We start from the raw sequence: 23,632 nt of genomic DNA, 5'->3' as shown, positions 1-23,632 counted from the left end.
GTAGGAGTTGCTGGAGGTGCACACAATATTTATATATATATATATATATATATATATATCTAAATAACAACCACTGTACCGGCACTCACTATTAATTTAGAGCAGAAAGTTAGCTTGCCGGGGTGCTCATCCTGGAGAATGGAACCCTTACACATATATACCTCTGAAAAAATGGCACTCCCAGACTGTAGTAATCAATCAAAAAAAACGTTGTTACACAGTAAAGCACTGGAGTTTTTTTGATTGATTACTACAGTCTGGGAGTGCTGTTTTTTCAGAGGTATATATATATATATATATATATATTTATTTATATTATAGTGTGTGTACATACCTTGCTCCATCCATAGTGTGAGCACCTTACACCACACCTACTGCAATTTATACACGTTTATTACAGTAGGTGTCCTAGATCACATTATACTGTATATACAGATATATATATATATATATATATATATATATATGCATATATATATATATATATAAAAAAAATCTAAATATATATATAGTGAAATAGTAACACCTACTCTAATAGCTATGCATATATTACAGTAGGCATTGCTGAAAGTACACACATTATATATATATATGTATATATATAGTTTGTGTACCTTGCTCAATCCATAGTGTGAGTACCCTACACCTACTGTAATTTATGCACAGTTATTACAGTGGGTGTCCGAGATTTCATATATATATATATATATATATATATATTAGGGGTGTGCACCGGACACTTTTCGTGTTTTGTGTTTTGGTTTTGGATCTGGATCTTTCTTCGTGTTTTGGATCTGGATTGGTTTTGCCAAAACCACCCTTCCGTGTTTTGGGTTCTGGGTTTTGTGTTTTGGATCTGGATTTTTTCTTAAAAAATAAAAAAAAAACGCTAAAATCACATAAATGGGCCTTTTTTTGTTCCTACGCTATTAATAACCCCAATAACATTAATTTCCACTCATTTCCACTCTATTCTGAACACCTCACACCTCACAATATTGTTTTTAGGCCAAAAGGTTGTACCGAGGAAGCTGGATGACTATGCTAAGCGACACAAGGGGGCGGCACAAACACGTGGCCCATCTAGGAGTGGCACTGCAGTGGCAGACAGGAAGCCAATCAGCGTTATGGTGCCCATTTGCATGTAGCACGAATCCGGGAGATCCGTGCTACATGCATCTGTGTGATTGGCACAGAGCAATGACAGGTCCGTGAGACCCGTCTGTGCTGCTGTGGTAAAAAAAAAAAAAAAAAACCTGTGTAAAAAAAGAAAAAAATGGCGTGCACCCCCCCAAAAAAGAGCAACCAGCCCCGGGCATTAGTAACCCAGTGCTGGGTGTGCTTAAATACAGGGGACAAACGACGTAGGGGTCCCCTGTACTTAAGCACAACCAGCACCGGGCTAGTCAGAACCAGCGCTGGTTGCCAAAATACGGGGGACAAACGACGTAGGGGTCCCCTGTATTCTGCGCAACCAGCTCTGGGCTCTGATCCGGTCCTGGTTCTGGAAATATAGGGGACAAAAAATGAGTAGGGTTCCCCTGTATGTTCCAGAACCAGCACTGGACTTTTTCTAGCGGGGGGCTGATGCCACAGCCAGGGGAGCCCTTTCACCGGGCCCCCCAGCCGCAGCATCAACCCTGACCGCTAGTCAGCCCAGGCCGGGGATCCCTGGAGAGCTGGGGACCCCCCCAATAAAGGGGTCACCCTCTCCAGGGCACCCCAGGCCCAGGCTGATAGCCCGGGGCTATCCCCGCCACCCCTGGTGGCGGTGGGTGGCGGGTTGATTGTGTGGTGTGGTGTAAATAAAGAATATCAAACATTGTCTTTACAAGTAGAACTGCAAGTCCCAGCTAGCCTGCCCCGCATGCTGGTACTTGGAGAACCACAAGTACCAGCATGCAGGGCATTAAGGGCCCACTAGTACCTGTAGTTCACCTGTAAAAATAATGTTTAAAAAAACACAGGACACACACACCGTGACAGTATAAGTTTATTAAACATACATACACACACACACATGTACACATACTCACCTATGTAACCTGTAGCATCGGTCCACTTGTCCGGTAAAGTATCCCTAGGGGACCTGTGAAAAAAAACATACTCACCATCTCCTATGCGAGGTTCTGTCCTCTTCGTTCCAAAGTAGGCATCCCCGGACTTGTCAAAAAAAAAAAACGAAAACGCGATCCACGAACTTAGTACCGTTCTATAGAACGGTACTTCCCGAATGAGAGCTTAGCGGCGGGGTATCACCATGGAAACCCCGCTGCTAAGCGTTCATTGGCTGAGAGAGGTCATCTCCCGTCTCTCAGCCAATGAACGGCTCCCTCCATTGTAGTCAATGGTGGGAACCGCAGGGTAAACTTTAATAACCTTGCGGCTCCCAGCATTGACTACAATGGAGGGAGCCGTTCATTGGCTGAGAGACGGGAGATGGCCTCTCTCAGCCAATGAACGCTTAGCAGCGGGGTTTCCATGGTGATACCCCGCCGCTAAGCTCTCATTCGGGAAGTACCGTTCTATAGAACGGTACTAAGTTCGTGGATCGCGTTTTCGTTTTTTTTTTTTGCCAAGTCCGGGGATGCCTACTTTGGAACGAAGAGGACAGAACCTCGCATAGGAGATGGTGAGTATGTTTTTTTTCACAGGTCCCCTATGGATACTTTACCGGACAAGTGGACCGATGCTACAGGGTTACATAGGTGAGTATGTGTACATGTGTGTGTGTGTGTGTGTATGTTTAATAAACTTATACTGTCACGGTGTGTGTGTCCTGTGTTTTTTTTAAACATTTTTTTACAGGTGAACTACAGGTACTAGTGGGCCCTTAATGCCCTGCATGCTGGTACTTGTGGTTCTCCAAGTACCAGCATGCGGGGCAGGCTTGCTGGGACTTGCAGTTCTACTTGTAAAGACAATGTTTGATATTCTTTATTTACACCACACCACACAATCAACCCGCCACCCACCGCCACCAGGGGTGGCGGGGATAGCCCCGGGCTATCAGCATGGGCCTGGGGTGCCCTGGAGAGGGTGACCCCTTTATTGGGGGGGTCCCCAGCTCTCCAGGGATCCCCGGCCTGGGCTGACTAGCGGTCAGGGCTGATGCTGCGGCTGGGGGGCCCGGTGAAAGGGCTCCCCTGGCTGTGGCATCAGCCCCCCGCTAGAAAAAGTCCAGTGCTGGTTCTGGAACATACAGGGGAACCCTACTCATTTTTTTCCCCTGTATTTCCAGAACCAGGACCGGATCAGAGCCCAGAGCTGGTTGCGCAGAATACGGGGGACCCCTACGTCGTTTGTCCCCCGTATTTTGGCAACCAGCTCTGGTTCTGACTAGCCCGGTGCTGGTTGTGTTTAAGTACAGGGGACCCCTATGTCGTTTGTCCCCTGTATTTAAGCACACCCAGCACTGGGTCACTAATGCCCGGGGCTGGTTGCTCTTTTTTGGGGGGGGGCACGCCATTTTTTTCTCTTTTTACACAGGTTTTTTTTTTTTTATTTACCACAGCAGCACAGACGGGTCTCACGGACCCGTTAGTGCTCTGTGTCAATCACACAGATGCATGTAGCACGGATCTCACGAGTCCGTGCTACATGCAAATGAGCACCATAATGCTGATTGGCTGAGAGCCGTGACAGACGGCTCTGTCAGCCAATCAGCACTTTGCCCATTAAAGGCAAAGGCATTTTTTTTAAAATGGCCGCTCGAGGCAAAACCTCGAGATCCGACAGCAGATCTCGAGGTTTTGCCTCGGGAGAGGGATCCGGGGCAGACAGGGAGATCCGAGCTTGGGCTCGGATCGCCCCGGATCCCCGAAGTTCGGGTGGGTTCGGTTCTCAGGGAACCGAACCCGCTCATCCCTAATATATATATATATATATATATACAGTATATATATATATATATATATATATATACAGTATATATATATATATATATATATATATATACACATACTCATTTCTTAAATATGGCCCATTTCAGAAAAAAGGGGTGGCTATTCAAATGAACCGTTCGCTCTTTGCGGTCTGTTCACGCCTCTAGGTCTGAACGAGCGAACAAAACTTGCGGTCGTTTTTTGGGAAACTACGGCCCCTGGCCGCTCGCATCCTACGTCATGTCCGCTACTTATTAGATTAATCGAGTACATCGACCAGCGTATGAACTGCTCGCTATTCTTGTGGTTGGTTTTTCCTACCGCAATCTTGCGAGCCATTCTGACTATAAAATAACCCAGTGGCGTGGTCATTGACGCTGCTTTATTAATTATGCACACCCATAAAACGCCCGTTTTGACCTTTAAGCACGCCTGCATGCGGATCTCCACTCCCCGTTTTCAAGCACCTTCCCCTGTTACCACCCACATATGCCTCCTCCTGTCACTCAAAATAGCAGGCATTCGCTATTTAGCGAACAAACGATTTTCAGCCACACTGACTGGTTCGCGCATGTGTATTATGATCCGTACGCATGCGCAGTTGTGCAAACATTGCTCGGAACGAATGAGCGGCCGCTTACAAGTGGCTCTGAATCAGGCCCTCTATCCCTAACCTGGCCTCTCTCACACAGTAGCAGAGTGTGCTGGGGATGGGCTGGGCTGACCTGACGCTGAGGATGGTGTCGAGCTGCCTGCCACTTGACTGCAGTGCAGAGTTGCTGAGACAGTGCGGGAGCGTGGGGCAGGGCTGGGAGATATTTTGCATAGGCTAAGTAACAGAGCCTAGCCACCCAGCGCTGATATCATCGCTATTACTGCCCTGAGCACTGTGGAGTCTCTGTAAAACAAAATAACATGAGAGAAGCCTGCCTTAGTCAAGGCCGGATTCCTGGGGGCCACGGGCCTCCTGGGACCCGCCGGGGCCCTAGGCGGACACCTAGGTTGCATAGCGTTAAATCCGGCTCTGCTCACCACCACTCTTTTATCCTTGTGCCCATAGAATCTTATTTACCCAGTTAATCTGGTATATCTTTAGCAGTGGTGTGGGATAGTTACAAGAATTAAAATACTTGTCTGTACAGTATTTGTAAGTGTAATGTATTTTCTATATTTTCCAATAAAACAGCTTGCTCCATTACAGGTTTTACTTTACATAGCACACATCTGACTGATTTACGTCAGATAAAATTAAAGTAAATTTACAATTCATCAACCATTCTCTCAATGCCCTGGTGAAATATCTAGTACACCAGCTAAGCATAGTTTCTTGTTACCTTCCAGCATTCTAAGACCTCTTGAGAGCTGGTCTTAGAATGCTTAACACATGTATTAAAAACCTAATGTTGGAGAATTCACCTGTGTCAGCACTCACTTCACATGTGGCAACTTCAAATGGTTTGAGCACCTTGCACAAGACAGAAAGTACTCTCTACTGTGCTGGGCTAAGGTACATTCCCCCTCCACTCCCAATGTCATGGCTTGTCGTATAGCTATGGATGGCTTTTTGCTGCTCCTCCATCCGCTGAAGCATATAAAGGGTGGAGTTCCACCTCGTTACCACTTCTTGCTTCAGTTGATGGCAGGGCAAATTAAACTGCTCTTGCAGGTGCTGTAATCTCCTGCACGCTGTTGCTGAATGCTGAAAATGTACCGAAATTTTTTGGGCCACAGAGAGCATCTCCTGCACGCCCCTATCATTTTATTAAAGAACCCTGCACCACTAAGTTGATTGTGTGAGCAAAACAGGGGATGTGTTGGAATTCACCCAGCTGTAATGCTTTCACAGTATTTGTAGCGTTGTCAGAAATTACAAATCCTGAGGAGTGGGGTAAGCCATGTTTCTATGACATCTTTTAGTATTTTTAAGAGATTGTCAGCAGTATGCCTCTTATTGAATCCAGTGATGCACAGAGTTGCCTGCCTCTGAATGAGCTGGTGTTGTTTGTTAAATACTGCTTCTGCTGCTGAAGGCGATTCACCCACCCAGTGGGCTGTCATAGTCATGTAATCTTTAGTTTTCCCACTACCGTTTGTCTACATATCTGTGGTTAATTGGACAGTGGGTACAATAGCATTTTGCAGGCCATTAATTAGGTTCTGTTTAATTTCCTGGTACAGCCGAGGAATGGCTTTACGGATAAAATGACATGAAGGTGGAATTTGGTACCGGAGACACAGGACCTCAATTAACTGTGTAAATCCCACTGGATTAACTGCGGATATTGGACGCAAATCTAATACTAGCATAGCCGTCATGGCGTCAGTGATCCGCTGTGCGACAATGTGAAAGGTGTAATACTTGCTTACCCTTGCAAGAGATTCTTTAACAGTCAATTGTTTTTTTTGTTAAACTACTACTAGTAGTCTTCTTGGTCCACTTCTGCGATGAAGATCCACCCCCAGCAGCAGCAGCAGCAGGCCTAGTGCTCAAACGTTCACTTACTTGTGAGGTGTCCTGAAAAGTGGAAGTCCTCACTGTGACTTAGCATTGACAAATTGGATGCTGGACTACCACTGATCATTCCTGAGGATATTGAGGATGAAGGTGTTGTCAGTGGAGATTGCAGGTGCTGGGATTTAGTAGAGAGAAGGCATCTAGCTAATGCTGGACTGCTTGTTGTTATTTTTTTAGCAGTAGTTTCCGATGTTATCAAACACTTGTCATGAGCTCGCTGCAGATGACGTAACAGCGTGGAGGTTCCAAAATGCTTAACATCCCTACCTCTACTTACTATGGTTCCACAATGGCTACAAATGGCTTGACAAATGTTGTCAGGATTTGGGTAAAAATAATTCCACACAAAAGATGTGGATTTGTCGTTTCTATGCCCAGGCATGGCAATGGCCTTCTTATTTTGGCCAAGAGCTGCTTCCACTGGTGCCTGGCTTATACAAACAAGATCCTCATCCTCAACAACCTCATTAGTGCCAGCGTCAGCTGCACATATATTCCCCTCATCCTCTTGCAATTCCATGGTGGCATCCTCAATTTCTATGTCCTTGGCAATACTGCTCATCCCCACAAATACAGATGGAACAAAAACTGTGGAGGGCGGCTTCTCTGAAAGGTCAGGCTTACTCATAGTAATACCACTCGTGGACCCACTTAGACTCTCCTCAGGGATTTCTGACATGTTTGTTTCTGTAAACACAGTTTGATCTACTGCCTTAGTGGTTTTAAATATTTTACACTTCTTCTATAGTCAGATTGAAAAGGTCTTTCATTGTCATAAGAGGCACAAGATGCCTCTCTGACAGTTGCAGAAACTCCACTCAGAAATAAAGGCCAAGGCCTGAGCCTTTCCTTGCCACTACGTGTGGTGAATGGTATGTTGCCAATTTTCTGCTTTTCTGCACTAGTAGTAGTTTTTTTTTGTCTTTACCCCTGTGAAATCTAGATTTTTTTATTTTAGATACCCTAACTTTTTACAACATCTACGCCCTTGAGCATCAGCTTTAGATGATAGTGATGGACTTCCAGCAGCTGCAGTGCTAGCATTTGCTTGCTGCTTCTGCTCTCCTCTCGGTTTGCTGTCATGATCCATATTAACAAAATCACTAAATTGTACAAAAACTACTTAGTAATAGTATTATGTATTTATTTATTATATTTATTTATTACCACTTGCTGTGAACTGGAGTCACGGAGCTTGTATACACAGTGGGCTTATGCCCAGTCATGGAGCTTGTATACACACAGTGGGTTTATGTCCAGTAAAGTCACGGAGCTTGTATACACACAGTGGGCTTATGCCCAGTCACAGAGCTTGTATACACACAGTGGGCTTATGCCCAGTAAAGTCACGGAGCTTGTATACACACAGTGGGCTTATGCCCAGTCACGGAGCTTGTATACACATAGTGGACTTATGCCCAGTCACGGAGCTTGTATATTCATAGTGGGCTTCTGCCCAGTCACGGAGCTTGTATACACATTGGGCTTATGCCCAGTAAAGTCATGGAGCTTGTATACACAGTGGGCTTATGCCCAGTCACGGAGCTTGTATATACACAATGGGCTTATGCCCAGTAAAGTGAAGTGACGAAGGTATACTATACACGGAGGTCTAATGATCTCGATAATAATGTCTAGAGTTACTCGTCCTCTCTCAGAGTGACGAAATGGTGCCGAGTCCCGGGCGCCGCACCTATGTCTATCATTGTTCTTAGGGCCTGATTCAGAGCCGGACGCTATTTGCGCTCGCTCGTTCAGAAAAAGGGGCTAGCTATTTAAATTGAGCGCTCGCTCTTTGCGGTCTGATGACACCTCTATGTCTGAACGAGCGAATGAAACATGCGCTCGCTATTTTTTGAAAAAACGCCCCCTGGCCGCTCGCATCCTACGTCATCTCTGCTATTTATTAGATTAATCGAGTACATCGAAAGGCATCTGAACTGCTCGCAGTGCTTGTGGTTGGATTTTCCTACCGCAATCATGCGAACAGTTCAGGCTAAGAAACAACCAAGTGACGTGGTCAATGACGCTGCTTTGTTAATTATGCACACCCTTAAAACGCCCGTTTTGACCTTTTGGCACGCCTGTGTTCGGATCTCCACTCCCCGTTTTCAAGCACCTTCCCCTGTTACCACCCACAAACGCCTAATTCTGTCACTCAAATTAGCAGGCATTCGCTATTTTGCAAGCACACAATTTCCAACCGCAATGACTGGTTGGCGCATGCGTATTACAACCCATACGCATGTGCAGTTGTGCGAACGAGCGGCCGCTTACGAGCGGCTCTGAATCAGGCCCTTAGTACCTAGAGTGTGCGCCTGCATTCTATATCCCCTGTATTTCACTGCAAATTTACATACATTCAACACAGCACCAGGCCCCATGTCTTTCACTTCCAGTTATTATAGGGCAACTATGATGGACTAGATAAATGTAGTGAATGCATCAATGTGCAGGGAGTGCTGATCCCATGAAATTGCATTTTATATATATATATATATATATATATATTTGAATCCATACATCAGGACATCATGTCCCTCTCATGCAGATCCTTCACTTACTTAGTCTACGTGATACTGGCCTCTCCTGACTGTCCTCCTACCTCTCTGACCGCTCCTTCTCTGTCTCCTCTTCCCACCAATTTCCACTAACTGTAGGTGTTCCCAAAGGTTCTGTTCTTGGACCTCTCCTATTTTTCCTCTATAAATCTTCTGTAGGTGAACTCATCAGCTCTTTTGGCCTCCAATATTATCTCTATGCTGATGATACTCAGATCTACCTTTCCTCCCCTGACCTATCCCCCTCTCTCCTCACCTGTATCTCCAACTGCCTCTCTGCTATCTCTTCCTGGATGTCCAAGCGCTTCCTAAACTTTACATGTCTAAGACTGAGCTGATCATCTTCCCACCCTCCCATATAACCTCGCTTCCCACAATTTCATAATCTATTAATGGCACAACTATCTCCTCTAGCACCCAAGTGCGCTTTCTTGGAGCTATCCTTGACTCCTCCCTCTCCTTCAAATCACACATTCAGTACCTCTCACAGTCCTGCTGCTTCCATCTCAAAAATATTTCCAGGATCAGACCCTTTCTCCCCCTGAAGGCAACTAAGGTCCTCATACACTCAATGGTCACCTCCAGATTGGACTATTGTAACCGCCTCTTATCTGGCCTCCCTGACTCCCACCTCTCTCCACTCCAATCTGTCCTCAATGCTGCTGCTCGACTCATCTTCCTCTCCAAATGTTCTACTCTGCCTCCCCTCTCCTACAAGCCCTCCACTGGCTCCCCTTCCCCTTCAGAACCCAATTCAAGGTTCTTACACTCACCTACGAAGCCCTCACCCAATCCTGCCCACCCACTTCGCTCAACAAATACATGCCACCCCTCTTACCAACTAATTACTTCCTCCCACTCCTGCCTCCAAAATTTTGCCCGTGCTGCTCCCTACCTCTGGAACGCTCTTCCTCTCCCTATCAGACTCTCCAATTCTCTACAAATCTTCAAATGGGCTCTCAAATCTCACTACTTCATCAAAGCCTTCCAGGTCTCATCCTAACCTGCTGCTCCATGTTTCTTCTTGTTTACCCCATCTGTGTCACCCCTGTCTGTCTGCCCCTCCCCTTTAAAGTGTAAGCTCTAACGAGCAGGGACCTCTACCCTCATGTGCTTCTGCTTCCCCCACTCATACAATCATCTACTCCAAACTCCCCACAAGGGCACCTAACACTTGGTAGCTGATTCAATGCCGCTTACTTTTGTTTGTTATGGATGCTATTGCAGCAATGTATATAAACTATATCCTTTTCCTGCATTGTTTTGTACTGTAAGTCGCTGGTTTTGTGTTTGCTCATTTGTTTATGCACTTTGTGAGGAGCTGCGGAACCCTTGTGGCACCATATAAATAAAGGATAATTATATATATATATATATATATATATATATATATAAATTTTTTTTTTTTACAGAATAGGAAGCACTCCACTCCATGTAGAAGGTACATGCAGGTGCCCTTCAAAAATTGAGACAATAGTCACCATCCAGCGGCACTCTTTGCACCCTGAAGAAAATGTTGGAATAAAGCATCGAAACGTCGGTTTAACAGACACTGGAGCTCATTCAGACCCGTTCGCAAGCACTTGCTCGTATGCGGCTGATGTTAAGCGACCGCGCATGCGTACGCTTCATCATGCACGTGCGCGAACTACTCAGTGCGATCGGAATCCGCTCGCTTGCCAAGCAAAGACAGCCCAGCATAATGAGTGACAGGAAAGGCTGTTTGTGGGTGGTTACAGGGGCAGAACACTAATAAAGGGGGAGCGGAGGTGCGAACGCAGGGGTGCCTGAGTGTTGCAACGCCGTTTCTAAAGCGTGCATAATTAACAGACAGCATCATAGTACATATCACCAGCCTTTTTTTTTATACTGAAATCCTTGCAGTGCTTGCAGCAAGGTAAGGCAACCACAAGCGCTGCGAGCCATTCCGATAGTCCTCGATGTACCAATGTTTTAATACACTTCCTGGAGATGACGTGCGCTCATGGGCGTCTCTACTTATGCTAATGAGGGTCTGCATACACAAAGTGATCGCTCGCCACGACAAAGTGGGCATGCTTATGCCTTTCGGAGCGAGTGCCTGCCATGCCATCACTTAGCCGAATTTGCATATGCTGTGGGCGAGTGAACGCCCACAGCGAGCGGCTCTGAATCAGGTCCACTGTCTTTATGATTGTGCAAAGAGTGCTGCCGGATGGTGTGTATATATACAGTATATATAAATCTTACGGCTTTACATGTCCCATTAAGGCTTCTTAGACATGATCTGAAATTCCACAAAACCTACTGAATTTGTGCCGCTCAAACTAAAAAAAAGCAATGAAAGCATGATCATTAAGGCTAACACCTTAATGGACGTGTTCCTTGTGCAACAACAAGCGCTGCAAGCCCTTCCGATGGTCATCGATGTACCAATGTTTTAATACACTTCCTAGAGATAATGGCCCTGATTCAGAGCCGGATGCAAGTCGCTGCTCGTTCGCTCCGAGCGATGTTTCCCCAACTGCGCATGCGTACGGATCGTTATACGCATGCGCGAACAACTCAGTGCGGCCGAAATTCATGTGCTCGCAAAATAGCGAATGCCTGATAATTTGAGTGACAGAAAGAGGCGTATGTGGGTGGTAACAGGGGAAGGTGCTTGAAAACGGGGAGTGGAGATCCGATCGCAGGCGTGCTTAAAGATCAAAACGGGCGTTTTATGGGTGTGCATATTTAAAACAGCAGCGTCATTGACCACGTCACTGGGTTATTTTAGAGCCAGAACTGCTCGCAAAATTGTGGTAGCAAACACCAGCCCCAAGAAAAGTGAGCAGTTCATACCCTGGTCGATGTACTCGATTAATCTAATAAATAGCGGACATGACGTAGGATGCGAGCGGCCAGGGGGCGTATTTTTTCAAAAAACGAATGCAAGTTTTGTTCGCTCGTTCATACATAGAGGCGTGAACAGACCGCAAACAGCGAACGGTTCATTTGAATAGCCACCCCTTGTTTTAGAACGAACGACCGCAAATAGCGAGTGGCTCTGAATGAGGGCCCATGTGCGCTAGTGAGCGTCTCTACATATGCTAATGCGTGTCTGCATACACAAAGTGATCGCTCGCCAAGACAAAGTGGGCGTTCTTATGCCTTTCCGAGCCAGTGCCTGCCATGCTGTCACTTAGCCGAATTTGGCAGGACCCGGATGCAGGCTCGGATCTGAACGATCCATGATACCTGTATTTAAATAAACACAGAAGCAGGGACAGGTCAGTGAGACCATTCTATTTAATGAAAAAAAACCCTGTGTAAGAAAAAATGGTGTTGCCCCCTCCCCAAAAGCAACAACCAGCATCGGGCTTTGGAAAGATAGTACTGGTTGTGCTAAATACAGAGAACAAATGACATATGGGTCCCCCATATGAAGCACAACCAGCACCAGGCTTTTCAGAACCAGTCCTGGTTGCTAAAATATGGAGGACAAATTACGGATTTCACCGGGCCCCCAAGCCGAAGCATCACCCCTGAGCGCTAGTCAGCCCAGGCCGGGGATCCCTGGGGAGCTGGGGATGCCCCCAATAAAGGGGACCTCTCCAGGGCACCCCATGCCCAGTCTGATAGCCCGGGGCTATCCCCAGCACCCCTGGGCAGTGGGTACTGGGTTGATTGTGTTGTGTGGTGCATATGAAAATATAAATATTGTCTTTTGCAGTAGTACTAAAGGTCCCAGCAGACATCCCCACATACTGACACTTGGAGAACCACAAGTACCAGCAGGTTGGGCATTAAAATAAAAAAAAGACAAGTTTCTAAAGTATTTTTTTTCACCGCACCTTCACTTGGGGGGCGGCAGCCTTTAAGCTCTCTTACATGGCTGCCTCTTCCCCCAGGACTTCTACGACATCTTCATCTGGAGGGCGGCAGCCTTTAAGCTCTTTTATACGGCCGCCGCCCATCCAGGGCTTCCGCGGCATCTTCTTGCTTCAGCTGGTCTTCTTTCCAGCTCCCTGGCTGACAACTGACTGCACGGCGCCTCGCGCTGGCTGTATATAAGATGTTGTCATGAGCCATGATTGGCTCGCGGCGGTCATCTTTGAATTTCAAAAATAGCACTGAGGCGCCATTTTTGAATAGGGCACGCATGATTCTCACCGTTGAAGTCAATGGTGAGAACAGCTCATTGGCTGAGAGGCGGAAGTCTTGCCTCTCTCATCCAATGAGCGCTCCGCACTGGGATTTCTGAACTGAAATCCTGGGCAGAGCTGTCATTCAGGTAGTAGTGTTATCTAAGAACCCTACTAATGTATGAGGGTCCGTGTATTTCTGTTTTTTTTTTCCCAAGACCCTGGATTGTCTGAAGAGGACAGATCCACACATCGGAGCAGGTGAGTATGGAATTTTCATTACAGGTACTCCATTGGATTATCTACTTAGAGAAGAGGACAGATTGGCTACAGGGATTAGGGGTGAGCGGGTTCGGATTTCTGAAATCCGAACCCCCCCGAGCCCCCCCAATCCGAGGCTGATCCGAGTCAGGCTAAACTTTTCCCGCCTGACTCGGATCTGAAATCGAGGCAAAACGTCATCATCCCGCCTTCTGGGTCTCGCGGGTTTTGGATTCTATATAAGGTACCCGCATCGACGCCATTTTCTCACTCGGCTGTGGACAGTGAAGAGGGAGGGTGGGAGTTAGGGCTGGCTGGGCTGTCCACTCCTCCAGCCCAAAGTCCATAGGGGCTGGCTGGACTGTGTTGTGCAGTCAGTTGTCCATAGGGGCTGTGTCCACTCCAAAGTCCTGTGCAGTGTCCCAGTCCTAAAGGGGTGCTGTAGTGTTGTCGAGGGGGTGCTCTGTCCATCAGGGGTGCTCCCCCCAAGTGCAAAAAAAAAACATTTTTTCTGTGTTTGTGAATTGTGTGTGCAGTAGCCGCACATGCATCAACAAAGTAGTGCCAAGCGTGTGCCTGTGTCATAAGTAAAGGCCCGGCTGGCTTGACCGTTAAAGGGTGCTGTAACCCCCAAAGTGCACTACAAACCAAATAAAAAAATATTTTCTGTGTTTCTGAATTGTGTGCACTGTGGCTGCACGCGCATCAGCAAAGGAGCAGCGCCAAGCGTGCGCCTGTGTCCCATAAGTAAAGGGCCAGCTGGCTTGACCGTTAAAGAGTGCTGTAACCCCCAAAGTGCACTCCCAAAAAAATTAAAACATATATTTTTTTGCGTTTGCGTTGTGCGCAGTAGCCGCACGTGCATCAACAAAGTAGCGCCAAGTGTGCGCCTGTGTCATAGGTAAAGGGCCGGCTGGCTTGTCCATTAAAGGGTGCTGTAACCCCCAAAGTGCACTCCAAAAAAAATAAAAAAAAATATTTTTTTGTGTTTGTGAATTGTGTGCGCAGTAGCCGCACATACATCAACAAAGTAGTGCCAAGTGTGCGCCTGAGTCATAAGTAAAGGGCCAGCTGGCTTGACTATTAAAGGGTGCTGTAACCCCCAAAGTGCACTCCAAACCAAATAAAAAAATATTTTCTGTGTTTCTGAATTGTGTGCACTGTGGCTGCACGTGCATCAACAAATGAGCAGCGCCAAGCGTTCGCCTGTGTCCCATAAGTAAAGGGCCGGCTGACTTGTCCATTAAAGGGCGCTGTAACCCCCAAAGTGCACTCCAAAAAAAATAAAAAAAAATATTTTTTTGTGTTTGTGAATTGCGTGCGCAGTAGCCGCACGTGCATCAACAAAGTAGCGCCAAGCGTGCGCCTGTGTCATAGGTAAAGGGCCAGCTGGCTTGACCATTAAAGGGTGCTGTAACCCCCAAAGGGCACTCCAAACAAAATAAAAAAATATATTTTTTTGTGTTTGTGAATTGTGTGCGCAGTAGCCGCACATGCATCAACAAAGTAGCGCCAAGCGTGTGTCTGTGACAAAGGTAAAGGGCCGGCTGGCTTGACCGTGCTGTAACCCCCAAAGGGCACGCCAAACAAAATAAAAAAATATTTTCTGTGTTTGTGAATTGTGTGCACTGTGGCTGCACGTGCATCAACAAAGGAGCAGCGCCAAGCGTGCGCCAAGCGTGCGCCTGTGTCCCATAAGTAAAGGGCCAGCTGGCTTGTCTGCTAAAGGGTGCTGTAACCCCCAAAGTGCACTCCAAACAAAATAAAAAAATATTTTCTGTGTTTGTGAATTGTGTGCACTGTGGCTGCACGTGCATCAACAAAGGAGCAGCGCCAAGCGTGCGACTGTGTCCCATACGTAAAGGGTCAGTTGGCTTGTCCGTTAAAGGGTGCTGTAACCCCCAAAGGGCACTCCAAACAAAATAAAAAAATATTTTCTGTGTTTGTGAATTGTGTGCACTGTGGCTGCACGTGCATCAACAAAGGAGCAGCGCCAAGCGTTCGCCTGTGTCCCATAAGTAAAGGGCCGGCTGACTTGTCCATTAAAGGGCGCTGTAACCCCCAAAGTGCACTCCAAAAAAAATAAAAAAAAATATTTTTTTGTGTTTGTGAATTGCGTGCGCAGTAGCCGCACGTGCATCAACAAAGTAGCGCCAAGCGTGCGCCTGTGTCATAGGTAAAGGGCCAGCTGGCTTGACCATTAAAGGGTGCTGTAACCCCCAAAGGGCACTCCAAACAAAATAAAAAAATATATTTTTTTGTGTTTGTGAATTGTGTGCGCAGTAGCCGCACATGCATCAACAAAGTAGCGCCAAGCGTGTGTCTGTGACAAAGGTAAAGGGCCGGCTGGCTTGACCGTGCTGTAACCCCCAAAGGGCACGCCAAACACAATAAAAAAATATTTTCTGTGTTTGTGAACTGTGTGCACTGTGGCTGCACGTGCATCAACAAAGGAGCAGCGCCAAGCGTGCGCTAAGCGTGCGCCTGTGTCCCATAAGTAAAGGGCCAGCTGGCTTGTCTGCTAAAGGGTGCTGTAACCCCCAAAGTGCACTCCAAACAAAATAAAAAAATATTTTCTGTGTTTGTGAATTGTGTGCACTGTGGCTGCACGTGCATCAACAAAGGAGCAGCGCCAAGCGTGCGACTGTGTCCCATAAGTAAAGGGTCAGCTGGCTTGTCCATTAAAGGGTGCTGTAACCCCCAAAGGGCACTCCAAACAAAATAAAAAAATATTTTCTGTGTTTGTGAATTGTGTGCACTGTGGCTGCACGTGCATCAACAAAGGAGCAGCGCCAAGCGTGCGCCTGTGTCCCATAAGTAAAGGGCCAGCTGGCTTGTCCATTAAAGGGTGCTGTAACCCCCAAAGGGCACTCCAAACAAAATAAAAAAATATTTTCTGTGTTTGTGAATTGTGTGCAATGTGTCTGCACGTGCATCAACAAAGGAGCAGCGCCAAGCGTGCGCCTGTGTCCCATAAGTTAAGGGCTGGCTGGCTTGTCTGTTAAAGGGTGCTGTAACCCCCAAAGGGCACTCCAAACAAAATAAAAAAATATTTTCTGTGCTTGTGAATTGTGTGCACTGTGGCTGCACGTGCATCAACAAAGGAGCAGCGCCAAGCGTTTGCCTGTGACCCATAAGTAAAGGGCTGGCTGGCTTGTCCGTTAAAGGGTGCTGTAACCCCCAAAGGGCATTCCAAACAAAATAAAAAAATATTTTCTGTGTTTGTGAATTGTGTGCACTGTGGCTGCATATGCATCAACAAAGGAGCAGCGCCAAGCGTGCTCCTGTGTCCCATAAGTTAAGGGCCAGCTGGCTTGTCCGTTAAAGGGTGCTGTAACCCCCAAAGGGCACTCCAAACAAAATAAAAAAATATTTTCTGTGTTTGTGAATTGTGTGCACTGTGGCTGCACGTGCATCAACAAAGGAGCAGCGCCAAGCGTGCGCCTGTGTCCCATAAGTAAAGGGCCGGCTGGCTCATTTCTTAAATGGTGGTGTAACCAACAAAGTGCACTAGTCTCCAACAATAATAAAAAAATATTTTCTGTGTTTGTGTGCGCCTAAGCCGCACGTATATATCAATATAACATAAATGGAGGACCAAACTTTCTCCGATAAAAATAAAATAGGGAAAGATCAAGAACCACTTCCTCCTAGTGCTGTTGCTGCTGCCACTAGTCATGACATAGACGATAACATGCCATCAACGTCGTCTGCCAAGGCCGATGCCCAATGTCATAGTAGAGGGCACATACAATCCCAAATGACAAAGTTCTGGAAAATGACCTTAATAAAAACATTTAAATCATCTGAGGAGAAACGTAAACTTGCCAATTTGCCATTTACGACACGGAGTGGCAAGGAACGGCTAAGGTCTATCCCTATGTTCATGACTAGTGGTTCAGCTTCACATGACGATGGAAGCCCTCATCCCGCTAAAAAAATCAAACGAGTTAAGTTGGCAAAAGCACAGCGAAGAACTGTGCGTTCTAGGAAGATATCACAAATCCCCAAGGAGAGTCCAAGTGTGGTGGCAGTTGCGATGCCTAAACTTCCTAGCACTGCACGGGAAGAGGTGGCTCTTTCCACCATTTGCACACCCTCTGCAAGTCCTGAAAGGAGCACCCACAGTCCACTTGCTGATATGCAAATTGAAGATGTCACTGTTGAAGTACAACAGAATGAGGATACTGGTGTAGCTGGTGCTGAGGAGGAAGTTGGCGAGGAGGATTCTGATGGTGAAGTGGTTTGTTTAAATCAGGCTCCGGGGGAGACAGTTGTCTGTGGGATGAAAAAGCCCATCACGGTCATACCTGGGCAAAAGACCAAACATTCCACCTCTTTGGTCTGGCAATATTTCTATCCAAATCCAGACAACAACTGTCTTGCCATATGTACCATATGTAAAGGTGAAATAAGTAGGGGTAGGGACGTTAACCACCTAGGAACATCCTCACTTATACGTCACCTGCAGCGCGTTCATAAAAAGTTACTGTCAAGTTCAGAAACTTTGGCTAAGACCGTAAGCAGTCCAGGGACACCTAAATCCCTTTGTCCTGTTGTATCTAAGTACCTGCAAACCACACCGTCAACTCCCTCCTCGTCAATTTTTTCCTTAGCCAGGATCGGAAGTAGTCCTGCAGGCCATGTCACTGGCATGACTGACTCAGCAGTCATCCTGAAGCAAAACGTATAACTCTAGCCTTGACTGCTATGTTGGTGTTAGACGTGCGTCCGGTATCCGCCATTAGTGCAGTGGGATTTAGACAATTGATGGAGGTAGTGTGTCCCCGGTTCCAAATCCCGTCTAGATTCCACTTCACTAGGCAGGCGATACCGAGACTGTACAGAAACGTCAGAAAAAGTGTCCTCAGTGTCCTGAAAAATGCGGTTGTACCCAATGTCCACTTAACCACGGACATGTGGACAAGTGGAACAGGGCAGACTAAGGACTATATGACTGTGACAGCCCACTGGGTAGATGTATCACCTTATGCAGCAACAACAGCAGCGTCACCAGTAGCAGCATCTCAGAAATGCCAGCTCGTTCCAAGGCAGGCTACGCTGTGTATCACCGGTTTCCGAAAGAGGCACACCGCCGACAACCTCTTGTCTGAGGGAAATCATCGCCCAGTGGCTTACCCCACTTAGACTCTCCTGGGGATTTGTGATATCTGACGCCACCAATATTGTGCGGGCATTACATCTGGGCAAATTCCAGCACGTCCCATGTTTTGCTCACACAATAAACTTGGTGGTGCAGAATTTTCTGAAAAGCGACAGGGGCGTGCAGGAGACGTTTTGGGTGGGCCGAAAAATTTCTTGCCACTTTCGCCATTCAGCGACTGCGTGCCAAAGACTGGAGCGCCAGCAAACACTCTTGAACCTGTCCCGCCATCACCTGAAGCAAGAGGTTGTGACGTGGTGGAACTCAACCCTCTATATGCTTCAGAGGATGGAGGAGCAGTAAAAGGCCATTCAAGCCTGTACATCCACCTATGACATAGGCAAAGGAGGGGGTATGCACCTGACTCAAGTGCAGTGGAGAATGATTTCCGTGTTGTGCAAGGTTCTCCAGCCCTTCGAACTTGCCACACGTGAAGTCAGTTCAGACACTGCCAGCTTGAGTCAGGTCATTCCCCTCATCAGGCTTTTGCAGAAGCAGCTGGAGAAAGTGAAGGAGGAGCTAAGACGGTTCCGCTCGGTATGTGGGACTTGTGGATGAAGCCCTTCATTCGCTTTGCCAGGATTCCAGGGTGGTCAATCTGTTAAAATCAGACAACTACATTTTGGCCACCGTGCTCGATCCTAGGTTTAAAGCCTATGTGGTGTCTCTCTTTCCGGCCGACACAAGCCTGCAGAGGTGCAAAGACCTGCTGGTGAAAACACTGTCAGCTGAAGCGGAACGTGACACGTCAACAGCTCCTTCTTCATTTTCTCCCGCAACTGGGGCTGCCAGGAAAAAACTTAGGTATCCTAAGCAACCCGCTGGCGGTGATGCAGGGCAGGCAGAACCAAGTTTGGACATCTGGTCCGGACTGAAGGACCTGGCAACAATTTCTGACATGTCTACCGTCACTGCATATGATACTGTCACCATTGACAGAATGGTGGAGGATTACATCGGTGACAGCATCCAAGTAGGCATGTCAGACAGTCCGTACCTGTACTGGCAGGAAAAAGAGGCAATTTGGAGGCCCCTATACAAACTGGCTCTATTTTACCTGAGTTGCCCCCCTCCAGTGTGTACTCCGAAAGAGTGCTTAGTGCAGCCGGGAACCTTGTCAGCGAAAGGCGTAGGAGGTTGCTTCCACAAAATGTGGAGAAGATGATGTTCATAAAATGAATTATCAACTCTTCCAGGGAGACCAGCCTCCAGAACGTACAGAGGGACCTGTGGTGGTGGATTCCAGTGGGGATGAGTTAATACTCTGTGAGGATGAGGCTGTACACAACACTGAAGAGGGTGAGGAATCGGTGGATAAGGAGGATGAGGACGACATCTTGCCTCCATAGAGCCAGTTTGTGCAGGGACAGATTAATTGCCAGCTTGTTTTGTGGAGGCCCAAACAAACCAATAATTTCTGCCACAGTCGTGTGGCAGACCCTGGCGCTGAAATGATTGGTTTGTTAAAGTGTGCATGTCCTGTTTATACAACATAAGGGTGGGTGGGAGGGCCCAAGGACAATTCCATCTTGCACCTCTTTTTTTTCTTTGCATTATGTACAGTTTGGGGCCTAGTTTTTCAAACTGCCATCCTGTCTGCCACTGCAGTGTCAATCCTAGATGGGCCACGTGTTTGTGCCGCCCACTCGTATCTCTTAGCATAGTCATCCATCTACCTTGGTGCAACCTTTTGGACATAAAAACACTATTGTGAGGTGTGAGGTGTTCAGAATAGACTGGAAATGAGTGGAAATTAAGGTTTTTGAGGTTAATAATAGCATAGGAGCAGAAAAATCAACACATTCTGTGATTTTAGCTGTTTTTATGCTTTTTAAAAAAAAAATACAGATCCAAAACACAAAACCCAGAACCCAAAACACCGAAGGGTTGTTTTGGCAAAACCAATCCAGATCCAAAACACAAAGAAAGATCCAGATCCAAAACCAAAACACAAAACACGAGAAGTGGCCGGTGCACACCCCTAACAGGGATACCAGGTGAGTATGTGAGATAGTGTGTATGCATGTGTGAATACATGTGTGTGTGCATGTACAGTATGTTTTAATAAAATTGTAGTTTTCTACGGTGTGAGTGTTCTGTGGTGTTTTAATATTGCTTTTGCTGTGGAACTACAGGTACCCGCAGGCCCGTAATGCGCCACATGCTGATACTTGTGGTTCTCCAAGTACCAGCATGCAGGGGAAGCTTGCTGGGAACTGTAGTTCCACAGCAAAAGCCAACATTTTTACTTTACTTGCACCACATTTTACACAATCAACCCGGCACCCATCGCCCAGGGGTGTCAGGGATAGCACCGAGCTATCACTGGGGTTACCTGGAGAGGGGGACCCCTTTATTGGGGGTGTCCCCAGCTCCCCAGGGATCCCCGGCCTGGGCTGACCAGCGGTCAGGGGTGATGCTTCGGCTGGGGGGCCCGGTGAAAGGGCTCCCCTTGCTGTGGCATCACCCCCCCCGCTAGAAAGAGTCCGGTGCTGGTTCTGGTAAATACAGGGGGATCCTATGCATTTTGGCCCCTGTATTTCCAGAACCAGGGCCAGCTCAGACCCCAGTGCTGGTTGCGCTGAATATGGGGGACCCCTACGTCATTTGTCCTCTGTATTTAGCACAACTAGTACTGGCTTTCCAAAGCTTGGTGCTGGTTATTGTTTTTGGGGAGGGGGCCACGCCATTTTTGTTTTTTTACACACAAAAGCACAGAAGCACAGATGGTTCTCACTGACCCGTCCCTGCTTCTGTGTTTATTTTTTTAAACACAGATGCAGGTGTTACGGATATTCCAGATCCGAGCCTGCATCTGTGTGCGGCTACCTCCCCTGGGTCCTAACGCCTACTACACCGCCGCCCGCACTGCCGCCGCTAACACCTGCTACCATCCCTGGTTCCCAGCCGTGGCTAACGCCTGATAACCCCTACCCCCTCTCCCACGCATCCCGGCCACGGCAAATACCAGCTTCCTTCCCCCCGGAACCGGCCCCCGTTACCACCTGCAAAAGGCAGCCATCTTGCTGCACCCAAGTGAAGTCACAGTGAATACACCTGCTGAAGGCTCCTACTGCGGCTTTGCAAGGAATTTAAACTTCCTATCTGTATAATGGCGGATTTGTGAGGTAATAGTTTAAAAACTGTAACTTTCTCAATTACCTGAGCCCAAAAGGCCCTATTCTGGAACAATCGCTACCTAAAAAACAAACCCCAAGTCTCAATTCGCCCCTACCCTGAGTTATGCCTTCCCAAAAATCCGACCGTGCCCTTATAATATATATACAAAGAGCTGTATGGGCATGTACCAGCTTCTAATAACCTACCTATGTGCAATCTGCTGGGGTTAATAAGGGATATCGATGGAGTGACCAGGACATAAAATACTACATGCTGATATCCAAGTGCTTTTCTTGTACGCTTTCTATTATTATGCAAATTATTTTCTAAAAAAGTACTACACTATACATATGTCTCATCTGCTCTGATTGAGCTCCTCCTATAAAGGTTTTCCAGCCATTGGAATCCCGGGCCTATCCCACCACGTGGAAACCTTATAAAGAACTACAGATAAGCTTTAAAGTTTTTCTATTTGGCACGCACATTTATTTATTTTTTGAGTACGTGCATTTTTTTAAATATACTACACTATCAGGCACATGTTCTTTCCAATCCCCCCTTTCCAGATCACATTCAACCGGTTGCCACACGGAAATACGGGAAGACTGCTGCCATCTACACCAGAAGGATCTACGTGTTTTCTGATAGCACTATCTGAACTTGAAAATATTGCATCCAGTTTTATATAAGAAAGACACCTGTGCAGCATTCTAAAACCTCTATTAATACATATATACAGTATATATATATATATATATATATATATATATATATCTATATATATTAGAGATGAGCGGGTTCGGATTTCTGAAATTCGATCCCCCCCGAGCCACCCCGATCCGAGCCGGGAACTGAGTCCGGCTCGGGTTTTCCCACCTGACTCGGAACTGAAATCGAGGCAAAACGTCATCATCCTGCCTTCCGGATCTCGCGGGTTTTGGATTCTATAAAAGGTCCCCGCGTCTCTGCCATTTCTCACTCCGGCTGGGGACAGTGAAGAGGGAGGGTGGGAGCTAGGGCTTCCTGGCTGTGTTGTGCTGCTGCTGTCCATAGGGGCTGGCTGGGCTGTGTTGTTCTGCTGTCATAGGGGCTGCCTGGGCATTGTTGTGCAGTCAGTTGCCCATAGGGGCTGTGTCCACTCCAAAGTCTATAGGGGCTGGCTGGACTGTGTTGTGCAGTGTCCCATAAAGTCTGTAGTCCTAAAGGGGTGCTGTAGTGTTGTCCAGGGGGTGATCTGTCTATCAGGGTGCTCCCCCAAAGTGCACTCCAAAAAAAAATTAAAACATTTTTTTTTCTGTTTGTGAATTGTGTGCGCAGTAGCCGCACGTGCATCAAGAAAGTAGCGCCAAACGTGCGCCTGAGTCATAAATCAAAGGCCGGCTGGCTCGTCTGTTAAAGGGTGCTGTAATCCCCAAAGTGCACTCCAAACAAATAAAAAAAATTTTTTTTCTGTGTTTGTGAATTGTGTGCGCTGTAGCCGCACGTGCATCAACAAAGTAGCGCCAAGCATGCGCCTGTGTCATAAATCAAGGGCCGGCTGGCTTGACCATTAAAGGGTGGTGTAACCCCCAAAGTGCACTCCAAACAAAATAAAAAATTATTTTCTGTGGTTGCACGTTCATCAACAAAGAGCAGCGCCAAGCGTGCACCTGTGTCCCATAAGTAAAGGGTCGGTTGGCTCATATCTTAAAGGGTGGTGTAACCCCCAAAGTGCACTCCACAAAAAATAAACAATTCTTTTTTTCTGTGCTTGTGTGCAAAATGTATGTGCAGTAGCCACACTTGCATCAACAAAGGAGCAGTGCCAAGCATGCACCTGTGTCCCATAAGTCTGTTAAAGGGTGGTGTAACCCCCAAAGAGTGCTCCACAAAAAATAAACAATTCTTTTTTTTCTGTTTGTGTGCGAAATGTATGTGCAGAAGCCACATGTGCATCAACAAAGGAGCAGCGCCAAGCGTGCGCCTTTGTCCCATAAGTCTGTTAAAGGGTGGTGTAATCCCCAAAGTGCACTCCACAAAAA

Source organism: Taudactylus pleione, unplaced genomic scaffold, assembly GCF_031769625.1.
Source record: "Taudactylus pleione unplaced genomic scaffold, aTauple2 ptg000128l, whole genome shotgun sequence".
In the NCBI taxonomy this organism is placed as follows: domain Eukaryota; kingdom Metazoa; phylum Chordata; class Amphibia; order Anura; family Myobatrachidae; genus Taudactylus; species Taudactylus pleione.
Note: the sequence above shows the minus strand (reverse complement) of the source record.